The sequence below is a fragment of the Orcinus orca genome, chromosome X (assembly GCF_937001465.1).
Source record: "Orcinus orca chromosome X, mOrcOrc1.1, whole genome shotgun sequence".
In the NCBI taxonomy this organism is placed as follows: Eukaryota; Metazoa; Chordata; class Mammalia; order Artiodactyla; family Delphinidae; genus Orcinus; species Orcinus orca.
The window spans coordinates 36,615,315-36,636,747 of NC_064580.1; the positions used below are offsets into that span (position 1 = coordinate 36,615,315).

Here is a 21,433-nt window from a genome sequence, read left to right on the forward strand (position 1 = left end):
CCATCTTCGACCAAGAGGTGACCTTGGGAATGGAGACCATGCACACTTGAGTGACAAGATAGTAGGAACCCAGATCTCTAAGGACTAGGTGGAATAGGGCCACCTTACCAGTCTTCTGGACTTTTGTGCATGAAAGAAGGAAACTATCTTGTTTAGGCCACTGTGACTGGTTACTGTTACTTACAATTGAAAGTCACCTTCATTGGTGCACATAACAAATGCCATGAGAGGAAACCTCTAAATGATTTGGTACCTAGGGCCAAGGGCTGAATGAGGACTGCCAGGGTCCCCTAGAACATGGGTCTAGAACCAGCTGAAGTCAGGTAACCCTCCTAGGCCTCGAAACACACCAGGAAAAGCCGGCTGGGCTTCAAGCTCTTTCCACAACCCATGGGGTTGTTTAAGACATTGCTGACAGGCTAGCTGCTGTTTCCAGGCTCCCCTGAGGAGCTAGATATCATCTATCAAAGCCGACTGGATTCTAGGTGCCCAGGAGAGACTGAGGTCTCCTGGTGGCAGGTGCTAAAGGTCTAGCTTCAAATTTAGGTCTGTGCTGAGGACCTCATTAGGGCTGAACTTTCATCTAATGAGTCTAATATTTGTTTATAATAATAGATACCATTTAATGAGCGCTCCCTATATGCTAGGCAAAGCGGTGAGCACTTAACACCCATGATTTCATTTACTCTCACAGCAAGTCTATACAAAAAATTTCTCTTATCAGCAGCATGAGAAAACAGTCTCAGAGGGGTTACAAGTAATGAGCCCAAGGTCACACAGATAGCAAGCAGAGGAGCTGGAACTTGGACCCAATCTTGGTGATTCCAAAGCTCAGGGGTTAACATTTCAGTGACCTTCCGGAAACCAACTCTCTTCCCTTCCACCTGACTGGAGCCAGTTCTCCAAGCTGGCACACTTCCTCTCCCCAGGGGACAGAAACCTAGGACACTCCCAAAGATCTGGCAACTTCTGCCTGGACGGGGTTCTTTAGCAAGGCCACAGATGAAAGAGAACATGCTGGAACAGGCTCGGGCAAGAGGGCAATGCCTCTGAAAGGGGTTTGTAAAGTTTCGTTGGTCCAGGGCTCAGAGAGGGTTGGAGAGAAAGGATTATTGGCCCAAAGCCACCACAGCCACCTGTGCAAGGAAGCTGGGTGTATGTTTGCGTCAAGCATAATAGCGAGCGAATCCAGCCAGGGGTAACTGCTCTGGGGAATTTATCAATCTTGGAAGCATCCCTGTTTTCATGTGAATGATTACTAATTGCTCATTCTAGAAAGCTAGAAGCCCCTCTCTCCTCTCACCTTTACCTTCACCCCACTCCCCACCTCAACTTCCTGGCTTGCAAACCACCAATTAGGAGGCAAGCTGCTAATTAATACTAATTAACAGGGCTACTTAAAGCAAATGCGATTTAAAAAGCCAAGTGTTTATTACCGAGTTAAATTGGAAAAGTCATGCCAAGTTTACGCGGCTGCCCTGATGTCCTTCCATCTATCACCTTTCTTTCCAGACCCTTCCTCCTCTGGCCACTGCATGTATCGCTCTGATGTGTCTCTGAAGATGGGGACCCTGCCTCTCTGGATGGCTGTCATCAGCTGCCTTCTCCTGGAATAAATGCTTTTGTGGAAGCAGAGGACCTTGAGGTCAGTCTACTGAGGATGGTGGCGGAGTTGGAAAACCTCACGGGGTCTTCTGAAGGTAGTCTTGGGGGGTCTGGGTCTTGCAGTCCAATCTGGACACCCTCATCCCCAAACCCTACTGCGTCCGTGAGTTTCTGTACATCCGAATGAAGTCAAATCAGAGACATCCACGAGATGTTTCCGGCTGTCCAGGCACACGGAAGAATGGTACTTCCTGGCCTGCTGTGGTTGAGTGGAGCCATGTGACCAGTCATGGCCAATGAGTTATGAGCAGGAAGTGACCCTGCTTTCCTTTGCCACTATGGATGGGAATATTCTAAGTAGCAGCCCATCAACCAGTGTCCTGGAGTGAGGGCAAGATAAAGCAAGACCCTCAGCGAACCCCAAATGGGCATATTGTGTGTGTGTGTGTGTGTGTGTGTGTGTGTGTGTGTGTGTGTGTGTGTGTATGAAAAATGAATCTTTGTTGTGTTAAGTCACTGAGAATTTAGGGGACCATTTACTACGGCACCAGAGCCTAGCACTTACCATAGTGGTCCTTAACCTCTTGGCGTTTTGGGTCCATTTTCCAGTTTGGGAATTCTTATTAACATACTCGAAGGGATTAGGAATCTCACAGGACACTAAACAGGTCTACCGTGGACACGAGTAACTCCCTACTTCAGTTTTGCAATGTCTTTACAGGCACCCACAGCTATGACTCTTGAGCTCTGCACCCTTGGCATTAGTCAGTGCTCACCCATTGCAGATAATCACCATTTCCTCAGAGCTGGCTTGCCACACGCCACACCTCCTTCCCATGCTTCCAACCGCAATGCCTGACCTGCTTAGAACCGTGTTCTGTCTGACATGGCGCCAGGAGAGTTTCATTCTCCAGCGTTACTCACCTGTAACGTGGGAACACACCTCTTCCCCCAGGCAACAGCGGCTACCCAGTACACTTCCAAGCAAGCGATCCCAGAGATCACAGGAAAGAAAGGCTCCCGAACCAAGATAGAGAGCTCAAATCACACAGGATTGTGAAGCCACCGAAAATACAGTGAGACACAAAGAGAGGTGCGGCAGATTCAAACACTTAGGACAGGGTACCAGCATCCTGCATCCTGCATCCTGCATCCTGGGGTGGGCGCTGCTTTGTCTTTCTCTGCTGCCTCCGCCTTCCCCGCTGATGGTGTGGGTATGAAACCACAGTTGAGGTTTGAGGTGCACAGAAATCTGGAATGTGCCTGGGGCCAGTGTCGCACTCATGCTCAATTGGAGAGATGCAGAGACAGCAGGCCCGGCCATGGCTGCCCGTCTCCAATTAGCCTGGGGAGCAGCCAGGGTTATTTGCATTTCTTGGACACATGGGGCCAGAATGAGTGTTACCAATGGGTGGCTGAATATTGAGTGCCTCATATGCCTCATGTATATTTAGTTTATTATGAATATTTAGTGCCTCGGGTGCCTTAAATATATTTAGCGCCTCATGAATATTTCGTGTCTCTTGTATATTTAGTGCTTCATGAATATTAGGAATCTCTTGCTCCTTCCACCTCTTTTTATCTCTGTTCACCTATCTGCTCTACGTCATCTGCGTAACATCTATCCCTGGTTACGAACTTACTTATCCGTGACATTTTATCCAGCCCGCTTGTTTACTTGTCTTCCGTGGCAGACTTGGATATTCTCAAACAGTACAGCAAAAACACATTACGTCAGTTGTAGCTAGAGCTAAATTGTCTGTCTTGGTCAGAATTTTCTTCTATGACGTCTACGGGGTGCTTCAGCCCACTGCCTGTGCACTTTCGAGGCGTATCTACACAACCAGCCAGCAAGGTTGGCCTTCTTACGCTTACTTTCCATATGGGGACTTTGAAACACAGAGAGGTTTAGAAACTTTCCAGAGGCCACACGGCTCATAAGAAGCACAGTCAGAACTTGAACTCAGATCCATTGAATGTTCTCTGACATCACGTTTTGGGGCTTTCGTCTCCACAGCATCAGCTTGATGCTTCCCATCTTATCACCTCCACAGCTTCTACTAGGGTCCAAGCTGCTAGCACCCCTTCACCGGGCTACTGCCATACCCAACTCGACCTCCCCTCCCCCTCCCACTAATCCAATCTATACACAGTTTCCAGAAAACAGCACACATCTGATTACATCACATCCTCACTTAAACTCTCCAATGGCTTCCCTTTGTTTTCCAAGTAAAGATCCATGACCTACAACTTACTACAAGGTCAGCACGGTCTGGCCTCTGCTGACCATCCCAGCCTCTCTCTCACGCTGTCCCCCTCACTGTCTTCTGGCCACACACCGATCCCCTATCAGTTCTCAAATACGCCATGTTACCTCCCATCACAGGACATTTGCACATGCTGTGCTTTCTGTCTGCAATGCTTTTCCCTTCGTTCTTCATCTAGTTAATGCCCACTTGTCCTGATATCTCAGCTTGCATGCCCCTTCCTCCAAGAAATTCCCCTGACGCCTCTAGTCTAGGTCACTTTCCTAGTGTACAAATTCCTTCCCTGCAGAGGACCGGGGTCAGTTTACCATTATATTTGCATTGGTGTAATTATTTACTAGCCTCTTCCGTGACCTGCAAGTGCTCTGAGATCAGTGACATTAGGCCTTTGCTCCCCACTGTATCTCTAGGGCCCTCTCTATAGGTATTTGTTGTTGTCAATACAGATTATTTTCCTCGGGAAGTTGCCAGAGCCCCTGCCTCAGCTCATCCTCAGCTAGTAGTCCCTCTCTCATGAGGGAGAGGACTACCTCTTTGCCTTACCTGGAATCAGAATTGATGGCCATCTGTGTAGTGTGACCTCAGGTGTTCTCAGAAGTACCCTCCCTCCCATTACGCTGCTGAAAAGTTCCATGACAAAATCATGCCTTTGGGATGGAGTCTTCTGTGAAAATACAAATCTCTCTGAGAGAAATTTCACATCAAGCTGTAGGACCTACTGACCTACTGTATGCCAGAGACTATATGCCAGGCACTTACCACCCATAATGCATGTTAGTTATCTCTTGCTGTGTAACAAATTACCTCCAAACTTAGAGGCCTAAAACAGCACACATTCATTATCTCACAGATTCTGTGGGTCAGGAACCCAGGTGTGGCCTAACCGGGTGCCTCTGGCCCAGGGTCTCTTGTGAGGTTGCAGTTAAGGTATCAACCAGAGCCAGAGGCTCTCCTGGGTGATGGTTTGGGTGGGGGGCGGTGTCTACTTCCCAGCTCACCCACGTGGCTGGTGCCAGTCTCGGGTCTTCACTGGCTATTGGCTGGAGATATCAGTTCCACACCACCAAAGGCAGCTCACAACATGGCAGCTGGCTTCCCTCAGAGTGACTGAGCAAAAGAGAGGGTGGGCAAGATGGAAGCCAAGTCTTTCTATAGCCTAATCCCAGAAGTGACATCTCATCATTTCTGCCATATTCTATTTCTGTTCGTTAAAACTGAGTCAACAGGTCTAACTGACACTCAAGGGGAAGGGATTACACAGGGGCGTGAATACCAGGAGATGGAGGTCGTGGGAGCCATTGGAGAGGCTGCCTACCATACATCAGTTCTCATTCTCCCAGCAGCCTTATAAGGGACTTTTGTCTTCATTTCAAAGGGGAAAAAGCTGGTTCAGAGAGGGTAAGTGTGATGGTTAGATTTTATGTGTCAACTTGGCTAGGCTATGGTGCTGTTGTTTGGTCAAACCCCAGTGTAGATGTTGCTGTGAAGGTATTTTGTAGACATTATTAACATTTCCAATCGGTTGACTGTAAGTAAAGGAAGTTACCCTGGATAATGTGGGTGAGCCTCATCTAATCAGTTGAAGACATTAACAGCAAAACTAGTTTTCCCAGAGAAGAAGGAATTCTGCCTTAAGACTGTAGCATAGAAATCCTGCCCGAGTCTCTAGCCTGCTGGCCTGTCCTGTACATTTCAGAGTCAAGACTACAGTGTCAATGTGGTATATATATATATACAATGGAATACTACTCAGCCATAAAAGAGAATGAAATAATGCTATTTGCAGCAACATGGATGGACCTAGAGATGATCATACTGAGTGAAGTAAGTCAGCTGGAAAAAGACAAATATATGATATCACTTATATGAATCTAAAAAAAAGTGATACAAATGAACTTATTTACAAAACAGAAACAGACTCACAAACATAGAAAACAAACTTATGGTTACCAAAAGGAAAAGGGGGGGATACATTGGGAATTTGGGATGAACAGATACACACTAGTACTGTATATAAAATAGGTAACCTACAAGGACCTACTGTATAGCACAGGAAACTATATTCAATAACTTGTGATAACCTATAATGGAAAAGCATCTGAAAAAGAATATATTATGTATTCTTTGCTGTACACCTGAAACATTGTAAATCAAGTATACTTCAACAAAACAAAACGAAAGACTACAATGTCAACTCCTGTCTGAGTTTCCAATCTGTTGGCCTCCCTGTGAATTTTAGACTCAAGACTGCAACATCAGTTCTTGCCTGAGTTTCTAACCTGCTGGCCTGCCCGACAAATTTCAGACTTGCCAGTCCCCACAATCATGTGCTTCAAATCCTTAAAATAAATCTCTTTATAGATTTAAACATAAATTTAAATTTAAATATCTATATCTATCTATCCATTTATCTATCTATCTGTATCTCCTATTGTTTCTATTTCTCTGGGCAACCTACTGGTACAATAAGTTTTCCCAAGTCATATCGTTGGTAAGGAGCAAAGCAAGGAGGTGGAGGAAGAAGTTGAGAGCATAAAACAGTCATTCAATCAACAAATATTTACTGAGTAATGTGACAGATCATGTTTTCCAAAGATGGCCACCACAGCATATCCCAACCCTTATGCTCTTCTTATAATGTGATGTGGAAACTTCTCCCATGAAGAGGTGGGCTCTATGTTCTCTTCCAGTGAATCTGGGTGGGTGTGGAACTACACAGAAGTGACCCTATTTGATTTCTGAGCCTTTGTCTTAAAAGGTGACACCACTTTTGCCTATTCCTCTTGAGATGTTCACACTTGGAATTTGGCAGCCATGCTGTGAGGCAGCCCAAGCTACCCCATGAGGAGAGAGCTGCTGCTGAGGCCATGTGTAGGTAAGGTGATCTGGCTGACAGTCCAGCTGGGGGTTCCAGCCAGCATCCAGCATCCACCACCATATAGGTGAGTGTACAAGCCTTCAGACAGTTTCAGCACCAGCCTTTGAGTCTTCCCAAGAGAGATCCCAGCCATTCTAGAGTGGAGACGAGCTGCCCCTGCTATGCACTGTCTGAATTCATGACCCAAAGAAACCTTGAAGGGTCAAAAAAAAAAAAAGATTGCTGTTGTTTTAAGTCGCTAAGTTTAAAGGTGATCTGTTACACAGCCATAGATAACTGGACCAGGCCCTGTTGGAGGCCCAAGGGATACACTGGTGAGTAAGATGGATCTGCTCCAATGGGGCTTTGTGTTAGGCAGCTCGGGCTGCTACAGCAAAATACCACCGACTGGAAGCTTAAACAACAGATATTTAGTTCTCACAGTTCTGGAGCCTGAGAAGTCCAAGATCAAGGTTACAGCCAATTCAGTTCCTGGTGAGGACTCTCTTCCTGGCTTGCAGATGGCTGTCTTCTTGCTGCGTCTTCACATGGCAAAGAGAAAGAGAGAGATCCCTCTGGTGTCCCTTATTATAAGGGTACTAATCCCATCATGAGGTCCCACTTTCATGACCTAATCACCTCCCAAAGGCCCCACCTCCAAATACAATCACATTGGATGTTAGGGCTTCGACATATGAATTTTGGGTGGACACAAACATTCAGTCCACAGCAAGTTTACATGCCAAATGAGGGAGACAGTCCATAATCACATAAACAAACAGGTCAATAACCTATCAACGCCACTGAGAAAATGAAACAGGGCCATGTGTTCTGGAGGTACTGCTCAAGCTAGAGTGGTGAGAGAAGGCTTCTCGGAGGCGGTGCTATGTGGGTTGAGATGTGAATGATGGGGAGAGGCAGATGAGCAAAGAGGAGGGGAAAGGCATTCCCAAGTGAAGGGACAGCAAATTCAAGGCTCAAAAACAAGGCCAAACTTGAATGGGGCTCTTTGAAGGATGTCAGCAGCTGGGAGGTGGCAGAGGGCAAGGGGTCCAGTGGTGGTAGGTCCCACTGCCTGAGGCAGGGATAGAGGACTTCATTGGTTGAGAATAAAGCGCCAGGACTCTTTCATGTGTCCCCTCACAGCCAACCTGTGGGTGGGCGGGTTGTGAGGTGTGCGGGGGGGTGAGGAGAGGGGCGTACAGGGCAGATCCAGTACTCCAGGAAAGGGGATCCTGGGGGGGGTCAGCGCAAGCGGCGTCAGAGTTGGTCCAGCCCTGCCCAAAGCCTGCCCTGTGCCGGCTGACCTCCACTCTGGGGTGGGAGTGGCAGAGGGATGCTCGCGAATATCAATGGACTCTTTCTCCTTTCAGTAAACTCAGCAGAACCCTGGCCTTTGTCTGGGGCCCCTGCTCCCCGGGGAGATCTCATAAAGGGCCTCGAGCAGCAGGCCAGAGCTAAGGATGGGGCAGTCCGGGCTGTCCTCACAATGGCAGGGTGAGGAGGTTAAAGCCTGGTGTCAGCTGCTCAGAATCTTGTCCCCAGGGCTTTTCCTGCTTTTGTCGTTTCTGGTCATAGGTGTGATATTTGATGGGGGCCTCTCTGCAGTTAACTACAGAACTCGGGTAGGGGGCAGCAAGGCTGGCCTTGGCCAAGGCTGCAATGGACTGGTGAGCTGCACTGGGGGTGGGACACAGGGGAGGGATCTGAAGCCCCCGACTGCACAGTCTCTGGGCTTTCAGACTCCCAGCTCCATGGGCTCCATGGGACTCATAAATTTGTATCTTGCATCCCCAATATCTTAGGCAGGGAACCCGCAACTGCCTCATGTTGTGGACGATTCTTGTTCAGCAAGTGTGGTGGGGTTTTGGGGAAAGGAGCTTGCCATGGGAAGACACTGCTGGGGGACTGAGGCGGCTTCACACCTGGACTCTCCAGGAATGGTGAGTGATTGCACTAAAACTGCACATCCCCGTCAACGGCAGGAGGATAGATAACCCGTGGTCTAGTTGCACAATGGAATACTACTCAGCAATATAAAAGAAGACATAAAGCAATATAAAAGAATGTATATAAAATATATAAAACTAATATGTATTATATCATATATATGTTATATATTATAAAATATATAAATAATATGCTTTATTCTTTATAAATTAAAATATAAATATTTCTAGATTTATTTCTATATTTATGTTCTATACAGTATAAATATATACAATGTAAATATATTTCTATATTTTATATTAAATATAGAAATTTTAATATTTATATATTACATATAAAATTATAAATATATGATTATATAGTCATCATACCTTTTCATATATTCTTTATATATAAAAGAATATATAAAGACTTCAATAACACGAGTGAATCTTACAGACATCATTCTGCATGAAAGAAGCCAGAGTGAGATGCTGTGGGATCCCATTTATAATAAGTTCACAGGCAGGCAAAACCGATCTATAATCAGAATAGCTAGAAGTCAGAATAGTGGTTCCTTATGGGGGCATTGATGGGGCGGGGCATGAGGGAACCTTCTGGGGCAGGTGCTGGAATTGTTCTAAATCTTGATCTAGGCAATGGTCATGTATGTCTCTACACACATATAAATTCATTGAGCCGATCATCTAGGATCTGTGCACTCTACCATATACATGTTACACTTCAAGAAAAAAAAAAAGAAAGTTAGAAATGACCTGTCCAATGGGAGCTCTGCTACCTGCCCCCCCACCAGCACGCACCCTGCTGCTGAGAGGAAAGTGCTGAGTGCTAATTAGCCCAGGGGCTCTTGTAGGGACTATTCAGGGAGCCAGGTTCCAACTGTACTGAGGATTTTAAGCCTCATTCTCCAAAGGAGCCTTTGGCTGGCACCTGGTCCCTCAATTCAGTTCTGTTCCTGTCCACAGCACTTGGGCTGCAGCGGGTGGCGTGGGGAGGCTGCCCTTGAGCACAGCAGCCAGAAAGCCCTTGGCCCAATTACTAAGCCTCCTCTCAGTACCTCAATCACATAGGCAGGGGCCAGGGGCCTAGGCTGTCTTCATGGCGTCACCTTTGCCGGTGTTTTCTCCATCACTTCCTCCCCGCAGCAGAAAGCTGGCTGTGGCTACATGACCACAGCCTTCCCCTAGGAGCTCCTCACTTTGCTAGTTTGGCTTCCTGAATACCAGTACCTATACTTTGCTGTTTTGATTGAATATCTGGAGTTTCTCCGGCCTGGCCGTCCCATCTTGAATTGCCTTCCCTTCCATATAATCTGCCCACTGCAGACACAAGTCCACAAACAAATGCCTCTCCAGAAGGGACTCCAGGCTGACCTGTTCCTGAGTAGTCTGGGGGAGGTCCTCAGTGCTGCTTTGCATCTTGAAGCCAACAGGAAGCGAAGTACTGAAAACTGAAGGCATATGGGTGAATGACTCACTCGGCAAAGGACCCTTCCCACTGGCCCTGCAAGCTAGGGCAGGACTAGGAAGCAGGGAACTTTGTCCAACCCACCTGACATTTGCAAGGGCCACGGATACCAGCGCTCCAGCATCCTTGAGAGGGATGATGGAGATAGGTGGTCCTCCTCAAATGTCTCCTCAAAATTGACCATCTCACCCCTGTAAACTCACCAGTGTGGGATTCCGTGCAAATCTAGAAGTATTGATCATGAGGAGATACCTAAGAAATACAAGACACAGTTCCTAGTGCTGGAGCGCCTCAACATTTATTGAACGAGAAAAATGGATAGATGACTTCCAATGAGCCGTGGAATGATTGAGTGCACTCACGTACCTCCACTGTCTCTCCCAAAGCCCCCGCTAAAATGACAGTGATGGGATTTTTAAAGAAGGATCTAAATCCATAAGGACAAAAAAATGAGAGAAGAAAATTACAGCCCTTGAAAGATGTCATCACATTTGGGAAGCCAGCAGGCAAATGGACGAAAGGTAATTGACTCAGCGGACCAGAGAATGCTGGAAGCCAATGGCCTGTGGTGGGTGGAAGCTTCAGGAAGCAAGCTGATTTGGGCAGCAGAACCCGAGAAAGTCTGAGGAAATGGAGGTGCCAGGTACTGCAGAAGGTACAGATAGGCTGAAAACAGGGTTGTTTGCACGTCTGTTGAAAGAGCAGTGATGTCTCACTGCTAGGTCACCTCGTGCCCATCCCCCACTCCACGAGAGCCTGGGGTTCCCTCTTTGGAGAGACTGAACAGGAAGGACTCTAGACTCAGGACCCCATGCTCCGTTGACTGCAAGGGTGCTATACTGAAAGCAGGAGGTGCTGTACTGGAAACAGAGTTAATAAGTGATTATCGTCATCTTAAGCCACTAGGTTTTGGGGCGATTCGTTACGCAGTAGTAGATAACTAATAAAGAAAATAAACGATGAATCCACAAAGTAAACAATGAATCTAGGATTTAGAAAACTGGAGATCCTAAATATGGGAGAGGGGCGAATTGAATTCTCACTTGGATGCTGAGGGGAGATCGCAGGGGTGTCGCTGAGCAGCAGAGGTAGAGCGGAAGCCAAGCCAGCCATAGTAGGAGCATGCAGGATCCTGGGACAGGGTCTCAAAGAAAAAACACCAAGAAGCTGAGGAGTTTATTTGAATGTATCCAGAAACTAAACAAACAAAAAGGGGGTAAGAGATAAATATTAACTCTAAAGGCAACAAAAGTTTGTACGGTGAAGGACATGTATTCCAAGCATACTACATGACATGGCAGGGAGTACGTTTCCATACTTATAGACACTGAATATTGATTTAACAAAAAAAAGTGATATAATGTTATTAGGATAATAGGGGCAAGAGACAGTCTAGGGATGAGGAGAGGGGAGTTAAATTTGATTTTCAAGTAAAACACCAATGGTGGATTTGTTTTCTAGGGCTGCCAATAACGTACCGCAAATTGAGTGGCTTAAACAACAGAAATGTATCGTCTCGCGGTTCTGGAGGCTAGAAGTCTGAGATCGAGGTGTCGGCAGGGCCACGCTCCCTGTGAAGGCTCTAGGGAAGGATCTGTTTAAGGTCTCGCTCAGCTTCCGATAGTTCCTTGGCTTGTGGCAGCATAACTCCAATCTCCACACAGTGTTCTCCTTCTGTGCATGTCCGTGTCCAAACTTCCCCTCTTTAGAAGGACGCCAGCCATATTGGATTAGGGCCCACCCTAATGACCTCATCTTAACTTGATCATCTGCAAAGACCCTATTTCCAAATAAGGTCACAATCACAGGTACTGGGGGTTAGGACTTCAGCGTCTTTTGGAGGGGACACAATTCAACCCATAAGAGATGGTAATGTCTAAGGTTAACGTATCAAGAAATAACGGTATAAGCATGATATTTAGAAATAGGAAGGTAAATATGAAGACAGATTAGAGAGTGGAAAGTGGTTCCTTGTGGGTGGCAGAAATTGAGCTCGAGCCAATGAGGGCTGCTGCTTTTTCTTTTTCTTTTTTTTTTTTCTGGTACGCGGGCCTCTCACTGTTGTGGCCTCTCCCGTTGCGGAGCACAGGCTCCGGACGCGCAGGCTCAGCGGCCATGGCTCGCGGGCCCAGCCGCTCCGCGGCATGTGGGATCTTCCCGGACCGGGGCACGAACCCGTGTCCCCTGCATCGGCAGGCGGACTCTCAACCACTGCGCCACCAGGGAAGCCCTGCTGCTTTTTCTTTATGAGCCTGAAAGGACTGCCTAACTATTGAAAACATGCACATTTCTCACCCACCTCAATTATCACACTTAGCACGTGCCATTGCAATATGATTACTCATCTGCGGTCCACACAGGACCATAAATTCCTGCAGGCTGATAACAATCATAGCCAACATTTATAGAATGCTTACTGTGTGCCCCCCCAATATTCTAAGCAGCTCACAGCAGCCCTGTGAAGAGGTATTGTTATTACTCACCATTTCAGATGGCAGAACTGAGGCACAGAGAAGTTAAGGAATTTATCTAAGGTCACACAGTTAACTTGAAGAGCCTGGATTAGAAAGGCAACACTACTTCTATTTCGGATTCCTTTTGGCATTCCCTATATTGCTGAGTATGGAGTCACACCACCGTAGGTACATGATATCTGTTAGAGGTAGGAAGAAGGGGGTGAAGGGGCCTCTTTGTCTACTTATCTTTGATGAATGTGTGGTTGTCCTCTCTCCCAGGCCAGCCAAGTCTCATTACGTCAGCACTCCATGCCCTCCTCTCAGGGAAGGTGTCTGCCCTCATGCCCTCCCATCTGGGTCGCCATATTCTTTTTCATCTAGTCCATCCCACTCCATGACTGCAGCTGATTGGGCTAGAAAGGGCCCCTGACCCCAGACCAGCCAATCAGAGGCTGCTCTGGGAGCCAGAGTGTGGCGTGGTCTGGTGAGGAAACAACTTGGTCAGTCCAGTTCTTCCTCCTGGGAAATGTTTCACTTAGCTGCACAGAGAATCCAAGCCACTCAGCCACGGACAGAAGGCAGCATCAGTCTTTTCAGGGTTGGTTAAGTTGTGAGAAGCAGAGAATGACTGATGGAGGGAGAACAGAGAGAAGCAGGACCGAGTCACAACCCCAGGAGAGCCATAGAGAAGATGCCTAGGGCTCCCTCAGTGCCCTCAGGCTGTCCAATTTTTGACCTCGTGTTGCCTCACAAGCACCCCCCTTTTTTTGAGATGCTTGAATCTCCTCCAATCTTGTAAACAGCCCCCATTGTCTGTGATGGCCTGTTTCTTACATCTGGGCATTTCTCCCTCCCAGATGTTTTCCTCAACATATCTTCCTCTATTTCACTCTTCTTACCTTTTTATTGCCCTCCCTCCCCCTCTAGTGCTCTGGCTAACCAGACATTACATTTTTACTGTGCGTTGTTTTTAATAAAGTCATGGACTGTCAGCCCTGTGAGGCACCTTTTAGATTAGTGCTATCCAATAGAACTTTCTACGATGATGGAAGTGTTCCATATCTGTGCTGTCCAAGACAGCAGCCACCAGACACATGTTGCTATTAAGTACTTGAAATGTGGCCGGTGTGACTGAGGAGCTAAATTTTTTAATCTATTTAATTTTAATCAGTTTAAATTTGAATAGCCCCATGTGACTAATGGCTACCGAGTTGGACAGTACAGTCGTTCCGTCTTCCGATCCATTACCTCTTTTTACAGATGAGTCTCTTCTTGTGAGTGTAAGAGCCGTATTCCAGTGGCTGCCTCCTCAAGTCACCCCCCCCCCCAGCTATAGGACACAGCAGCACAGGACTGGGGTGACGGGCCCCCGCTGAAAGTCAAACGGTTGTATCCTCAGAACAGCAGGCCCAGGTAGACCTCCGAGGCTCTCCGTGCAAGGGCCTGTGTGTAGCGGGGGTTGAGAGACAAGTCAGGTGATTGGGCTGAAGCAGGACGTCGTAACCTCAAGTTTAGGGCCACCTCTTTGATCTGGGAGACTTCCTCAGAGGTGGTCAATGTGTTAGCCCCTGGGACAGAAATGAGCTAGGTGATTTCCGAAACGGCTTTAGCTGGACTACGTGGCCCAGATGTGGCCACGTGACTTTGCTCTGGCCAATGGCAGGTGAGCGGAAAAGATGGACGCCACATCCAGACCTGGCCCATAGAAATCGCCCGTGTGCTCTTTCCCCTTCCACACCTTGGTACAGATGAGTCCAGCAGAGCTACAAGATGGAAGGAGCCTGGGTCCCTGAATCACTCCTGGAGAGGAGAGCCTCCTTTCCTTCGGGAATACCCATTTTGGACTTTATTTCGGTGATAATCTTCCGTTGCGGTAAGCCATTGCACCTTGGGGGGTGTATCTGTTGCAGCAGCCAGCATTTCCCTGACTATTACACCCCCAGAAAACAGACTTCCTCCTGGACGGGTTCTTATGTTGTGGACGGTGGGAATTGGGGTCCCTTTGGCAGTGCAGTGAGGGTGATGTGGTCTTGTCAGTTGCCATCTGAGATCTCGGACCACAGTGATGCTTGGCGCCTGTGCTGAGCTCAGAACTGACTGAGTCTGGGCGGGGCCTTCCTGATCCTCCCAGCCTGCCCTCTGTGTAGCCGTGGGCTGATAGACTCATGCTCCCCTTGCTCTCCTAGGTCTCTGAATGGAGGGTCTCTAACTGATGCTCATAAGGGAATGGAACCCTTCTGGGAGTGCAGAGGCCTACAGAACAACCTCTCTGAGGAGCTGACAGCCCTCACCCTCCACGTGGATAATACACGGACCATGTGAGGCTTCCCTCCTCCGGGGTCCACAGGCTGGACCGGTGGGTCTCAGTGTGAGGGACAGGGAGCCCCTTAGCGCCCAAGAGCTCACGTGACTCATCCTAATGTGAGCAGCAAGGAGAAAGTCAAAGAAATTGGAGTCACGATTTAAGTGAGGTCTACGGTGGGTATTTCCTGGCATAGGATGGAGGAGCCTGGCCAAAATTCCCTGCCCAAACTTCCCAGCTCTGAGAGTCACGGATGAAGGGCAGAGACTTTCTGCCTCGTTAACCAAACTAGGGAATACAAGAGGAAGACCAGGCTTGGGAGGGGAACTGTTGAGACCACTTTGGAGCACACAAAGTTTGAGGGGTCAGTGGGGTGCTCGCATAGATGCTTCTAGCAGCTGCATGGGAACGGGGACCTGAGCGGGCCGGATCAAGGAGCAAACTTGTATCTGGAGACAGGTGACGATGGAAACCACGGTGAGGAAGGGGACTGTCGAGAGAGCTAAATGCAGGGCAGGAGGAGAAGAGACGTGGGAGAAAGGGGTGTCAGAGGAGCCACGGTGGGAGAGTGTGAGGGAGGAAGGAGTGGACAGCCAGGTGGGGCAGCGAGAGGACAGGAGGGCAAGGGGCCTGGAAAGGCCATTGCATCTGGTGACACGAGCTCATTGGCGGCCCGCGAGAGCGAAAGCTAACCCAGAAGGACACTCACTGGTTGGCAAGGGGAAGCCAGGTGGAGATTTAAAATTTATGGCAGAGAGTCTGCAAAAAGGATAAATTGCCCCATCAGGACTGGGAGCTAATTGTATCACGTGGTGTGCCTGGGGCAGGGATGGTCTAGCGGCACAAAATACAAGCCCACTTGCACAAGCTTCAGTGAAAAGGGAGAATTTATGGGAAGAATATGAGGCTATCTCCAAGATCCAGGGACAGGAAGTGCAGCCGGTCTCTGGGGGCAGGAACCGGCCACTGGGGAGCCAGCAGGAACCTGGGCAGCTCCATCCTCTCCTTTCTCTATCTCTGCTGCTCTGAGGTCTCTGACCTCTGCTTTCCTCCTGGACGGCTTCTCTCTTCTCTCTCGGCTTTTTCTGTTGCTCTGTGCACACAGTGGAAAATGGCTGCCTCAGGTGGCCCTCCTGGTCTGTTCACTTCCTTCTCCTCTGGGCTCACACTGTGCCTGGCACAAGGCTTTCAAGCAGCCAACAAAAACTGCCTAGAACCGCCAAGGTGTCCCAAGGCCCTGGGAGAGCACCTGATTGGTCCAGTTGGGTCAGGTGTCCATCCCTTATCCAATCAGCTGTGGCCAAGGGAGGGTCTTGTGCCCTTGGGCCCCTCAGTGGGGGCTGGGGAGCAGCATCTTTGGGAAGGCGGCTCAGGCAGATTCTTGAAGAGGAGAATACGGTGGCTGTCATACTCTGATGTTCCAGACAGGCTGCGGGCCCCTGAGCCACCTGGAACAGAGAGAGACTCCTGAAGTCAGGCTCCACTTTAATGATGGTCAATAAACATGGAGGCCATGAGGGATGGGGCGTGTGCACCCACAGACAAGTAGCAAATGCGACTTTCCTGTGCTTCCTTTTTCTCCTCCACCGCACACACACCCAAGCCCAGGGATACAACCCAAAGAGCTCATCAGGGCCTCTCGCGACATCCAGATTTCCCCAGGCTCAGCTCTCATCTTCTTGGTTTCCTTCCACTACAGCCTGAGATGAGAAGAGCTAACTCGGAGGGGGCTGCAGGAGAGGGGGGCGCAGTACTTGCCCTGCTTGGAGTGGCCCTGACTCCACAGTACTGGGTCAGGCAGAGTCTCAACGGGAAGCAGTTGGGATAGTTTTGACGAGTATTTACATACAAAGGGACTGTCCACAAAGATGTGTGCTGGGGAACCACAGGGATAGCACAGGAAGCAGAAGCTGTTAGCAGTGGAGTTTTTTTTTTTTTTTTTTTTTTTTACCACCCTGGGTCCAGAGGTGAGTAGAGAAGGCCACCTTAAAATGAGCAGGGACCTTCAGTGGAAGGGTCAGTCAGCCCAAGCAGATTTCACAGGGAGGAAGTTGGGGAATAAACCTTCACCTCATTCTCCTCCTGCCCTCTGAGTTCTTGACGGGGCCTCGCTGTTGGCTGGAACTGGCCAACGGAAAGCCACTGGGGGCGGGCATCAGTTCGCATCAGCGAACTCAGGCTGGAATCATGAGCTGGGTAGTGGGTTGGGTGCTGGTGACAAAAACGAAGGAGCAGAGTGGCTTGCCCTGGAGGAGCCCACAGTGTAGCGCGTGAGCCATGCGGAAGCAACATCTTTCATTAGCCCCCAAACCCAGCCATGACTGGCAGATGCAGTACTTTTTTTTTTTTTTTTTTGGCTGTGTTGGGTCCTCGTTGCTGCGTGTGGGCTTTCTCTAGTTGCGGCGAGGGCAGGCTACTCTTTGTTGCGGTGTGTGGGCTTCTCACTGCGGTGGCTTCTCTTGTTGTGGAGCATGGGCTCTAGGCGCGCGGGCTTCAGTAGTTGTGGCACATGGGCTCAGTCGTTGTGGCTCACAGGCTCAAGAGCGCAGGCTCAGTAGTTGTGGCGCACGGGCTTATTTGCTCCGCGGCATGTGGGATCTTCCTGGACCAGGGCTGGAACCCGTGTCCCCTGCACTGGCAGGCAGATTCTTAACCACTGCGCCACCAGGGAAGTCCTACATGCAGTACTTTAAAGTTGACCAAGTGGTTTATGTGTACTGTCTCATCAGATCCCCTCAACAATCCTGTAAGGTACACTGTATTATCTTTCCAGTTTTACAGACCAGGCTCAGAGAGGTTAGGTGACTTGCCCAAGGTCACCCAGAGGGTATTGGTGGAATCACAGCTAGGACTTCAAGTCCATTTCTACTGTCATTTGTACCCTGCCATCCACGGTCAGAAGGCCTCTCAGGCCTGTTCCTAGCTGGGCACGCTGTCCAGAATTGGGAACTTTGACTTTCAAGAGGCTAAACAGCTGAGCGGGAACCAGAGCAAACAGGAGTCAGAAATGGCACCGAGGAACTCTGTGGAACATAGGGCCCCCTTGTTTTCTGCTGCCACCTCCTGGGTTATCAATACCCTTCTATCTGTTCTTCTCTGCTTCAAATCCAAGCAGAATGGGGGTGGGGGGGTGGGGGAACGCCCTCCCTACTCATTGCAAAACTGCATGATAATTTTGAAGATTTTTTTTTTTTTTTTTTTTTTTTTTTGCGGTACGCGGGCCTCTCACTGTTGCGGCCTCTCCCGTTGCGGAGCACAGGCTCCGGACGCGCAGGCTCAGCGGCCATGGCTCACGGACCCAGCGGCTCCGCGGCATGTGGGATCTTCCCGGACCGGGGCACGAACCCGTGTCCCCTGCATCGGCAGGCGGACTCTCAACCACTGCGCCACCAGGGAAGCCCAATTTTGAAGATTTTTAAACAGAATTCACTTAAAAAAGAAGGGAAATTCTGACACATGCTACAACATGGATGAAGCTTGAAGACACGCTAAGTAAAATAAGCCAGTCACAGAAGAACAAATATTCTAGGATTCCATCGTTTGAGTAGTCAAATTCATAGACAGAAAGCAGAATGGTAGTCGCCAGGGGCTCGATGGGGAGGGGAGAATGGGGAGTTAGTGTTTAATGGGGATGGAGTTTCAGTTTTGCAAGATGAAAAAGCTCTGAAGACGGATGGTGGTGACGGTTGTACAGCAACAAGTGGACTAAATGCCACTGAACATTCAAAATTGGTTAAAATGGTAGATTTTTTGTTATGCATACGTTACACAATTTAAAAAAATTGAATTTGATAAACATTTAATGAGCCTCTACTATGTGCTCTGCATTAGGAATTCAAAGCCAGAAAGCATCAGCCTTACCTTCAAGGTTGGCCCTGCCGGGCAAAGTGACGTAAATGAACTCACTGCAGTGTGGAAAGTGCAGTAATACAGTGTGGGCGGGACCGGGGGCGGGGGGGGGGGGGGGGGAGGTGAGCCCAGAGTGGGGAGGGGCTCCATTGCTGGGGGGCTGAGTGAAGCCTTCTCCAAGGAAGAAGTCTCCGCCAGGTTTGCCAGAGACTGAGACGGATTCAAGGTTGGGCAGGAAGTGGAGGGGCTGGGGACACACAGAACATTCCAAACAGAGAAATAGCACGAGGGAAAATATAGAGGTGTGAAATAGCATGCTATTAAGCCTCCTCTCCTTTCTTCGTTGGGAGGTAACTAAACTTGCGTCCCCCTCCCCCATTTCTGTTTTACTTTTTACTATTAAAAACAATCTTTTTAAATTGAAGTATAGTTGATTTACAACGTTGTGTTAGTTTCAGGTGTACAGCACAGTGATTCAGTTATATAGATATAAAACTGCGTCCCCTAATTCTACACCGATCGGTGTATGAAAGCGCTTCTCAAACCATCTCTGGTGAAAAACATATGTGTGTGTGTGTGTGTGTGTGTGTGTGTGTGTGTGTTTAATTTCCAGTCCCTCACAAACTGATATTTGCGGCCCTACTATGTACGATGATTATGGAGCTTATGCCACATGCCACTCACCGTGGAAGTTTGAACCCATCTGTTTCCTGTTCAACAAGAGTCCACTGATCACCCGCTTGGATGTCGCAGCAAGGTCAAGTTGCCTTCAGGCTTCCAGAATGGTTACTCTCAATTTCTGTGCTTTTCTTATTGTGGACCAGCACTGGTCCACGGACCACACTTTGAGTAGCACGGGTTTATCAGATGGCGAGTCCCTTAAAGGGAGGAACCATTTGTTTGTATTTTATCCATTCTTTGGATTTGTAGCAGACCACCCAAAAGATGTCCTCTCCTTTCCCAGAAAGGGATGCCTACCTATTAGTTTTCCCTGTGTTTTGAATTTGGAAAGTTCTGCCAGTATTAAATACTATTATTATTATTAGCTTTGCGTCCACTATAGTGGATGTCATTGAATTAGAACTGCATAATAGGCAAATCTGCCTTAATAGGCTGGGATGTGGCTAAGAAAACATTTCGCGTCTGTGTCTGCATTCTCTGTTCTGTGGCCATCACATCACGTTCTCTGGCAATGGGTCATTTTGGAGACCTTGGGCAGGGTTCAGGGCAGGTTATTTGCTACTGATTAACACTTAATTAGCACCTTTTTCATGTAGCACAGCAGTGACTTTGTAAATTTAAAAATTTCAGGGGACCACTTAATGTGGAATTAAAGTACAAGTGCAATATTTAAGACGCATGAAATTGTTTTACGCATTACGGCGTTAACTAGCTCTTAATTTATGCAGTGCATGCCAGCGAAGGGCAATTAAAGTGGAGCAGGGAAAAAAATTATAGATCTCTGCGTTGTCCTGTCTTTTCCTCTAACGATGCTTTTGAAGGCTTTTGCTACGTTCGTATCTCAACTCCTATTCTAGATTTAGGAGTAAATGGTAAGTTCTGAGACTTCTTTGCCCCACAGGAATTGGCATCATCTTTAAGCTGACGCTACCTCTAACCATGATGTTCCTTTAGGGCCCAGAAATCCACTGTGGCCTCAGTGATTGGTCCAGGGATAGGCACATAACCCCACTATAGCCTTTGAGATGTCAGGAGACGTTTGCTGGAATTTATGGGAAAGTGAGGCTAACAGTGTCTTCCTTCGTAGTTGTTGGAAAGAGTGGTTCTCCTTTCCCCGGTCAGTGTGGTGTGAGGATGTGAGGTTGGGAACGGTGGCAGCCGTTTTGTAAGCACTCTGGAGCTGCAGGGGGAGTCATTGTTTGGAATTTGGCCATAAATCCAACACCATGGGAGGCCATATGGCAAGATGAAGAGAGACCCAATCCTGGAAGAAGTTGTGGCCTCTCCCGTTGCGGAGCACAGGCTCTGGACGCACAGGCTCAGTGGCCATGGCTCACGGGCCCAGCCGCTCCGCGGCATGTGGGATCCTCCCGGACCGGGGCACGAACCCGCGTCCCCTGCATCGGCAGGCAGACTCTCAACCACTGCCAGGGAAGCCCTGACGTCTGGACTTTTGAATTATATTGCAACCTATAAATATACTGCATATCCCACCTCCCTGCCTTTATTCATGCTGCTCCCTTTGACTGGAATGCTCTTTCCTTCCTTCTCCATCCTTCAAGTCCAAGTCCTAATGCCACCCGTCTAAGAAGCTTTCCTCGAGCTGAACCATGCTCAGGATGGCCAGAACCATGCCCCCTCCTCTAGGATGCTAATGCCCCTCACTTGAAATTCTCCTTCTGCAAGGAGCACACACTGCCCTGAAAAGCGTGAAGCTGCAAATGTGACTCTCCACCTCCCTTGAGAGGACCTAAGCTCTTTCTTCCGCCCCCAGCATTAGTGTTGCACCTGGCACACTGAGTCCGCAGAGTGCTGCAAACCCGTTCCTAGAAAGGAATGTTAGTGCGTAGTCGGAAGAGGAGAGAGTGCGTACGAGCATATGCTCTTCTTAGCTAGAGCCAGTAGGAGAAGAAAAAAACCTGGGTAAATGCTGCAGCTGGGTGGATTCCTGGGCCACTGCAGCTGCTGAGAGCCGGCAAGGACTTGCGATATGAAGGAG

The 21,433-nt window shown here is 48.5% G+C and overlaps 1 long non-coding RNA gene across 2 annotated transcripts in view; it reads left to right on the top strand.

Annotated features, from left to right (window-relative positions):
- The window catches only part of LOC117197250 (uncharacterized), a 164,598-nt gene that overhangs the window by 124,357 nt on the left and 18,808 nt on the right, over positions 1–21,433 (top strand). For both annotated transcript variants that reach the window (XR_007474845.1, XR_007474844.1), the window contains exon 3: positions 1,513–1,645. This is a non-coding gene — a long non-coding RNA (uncharacterized LOC117197250). The remainder of the gene's footprint in view (positions 1–1,512; positions 1,646–21,433) is intronic.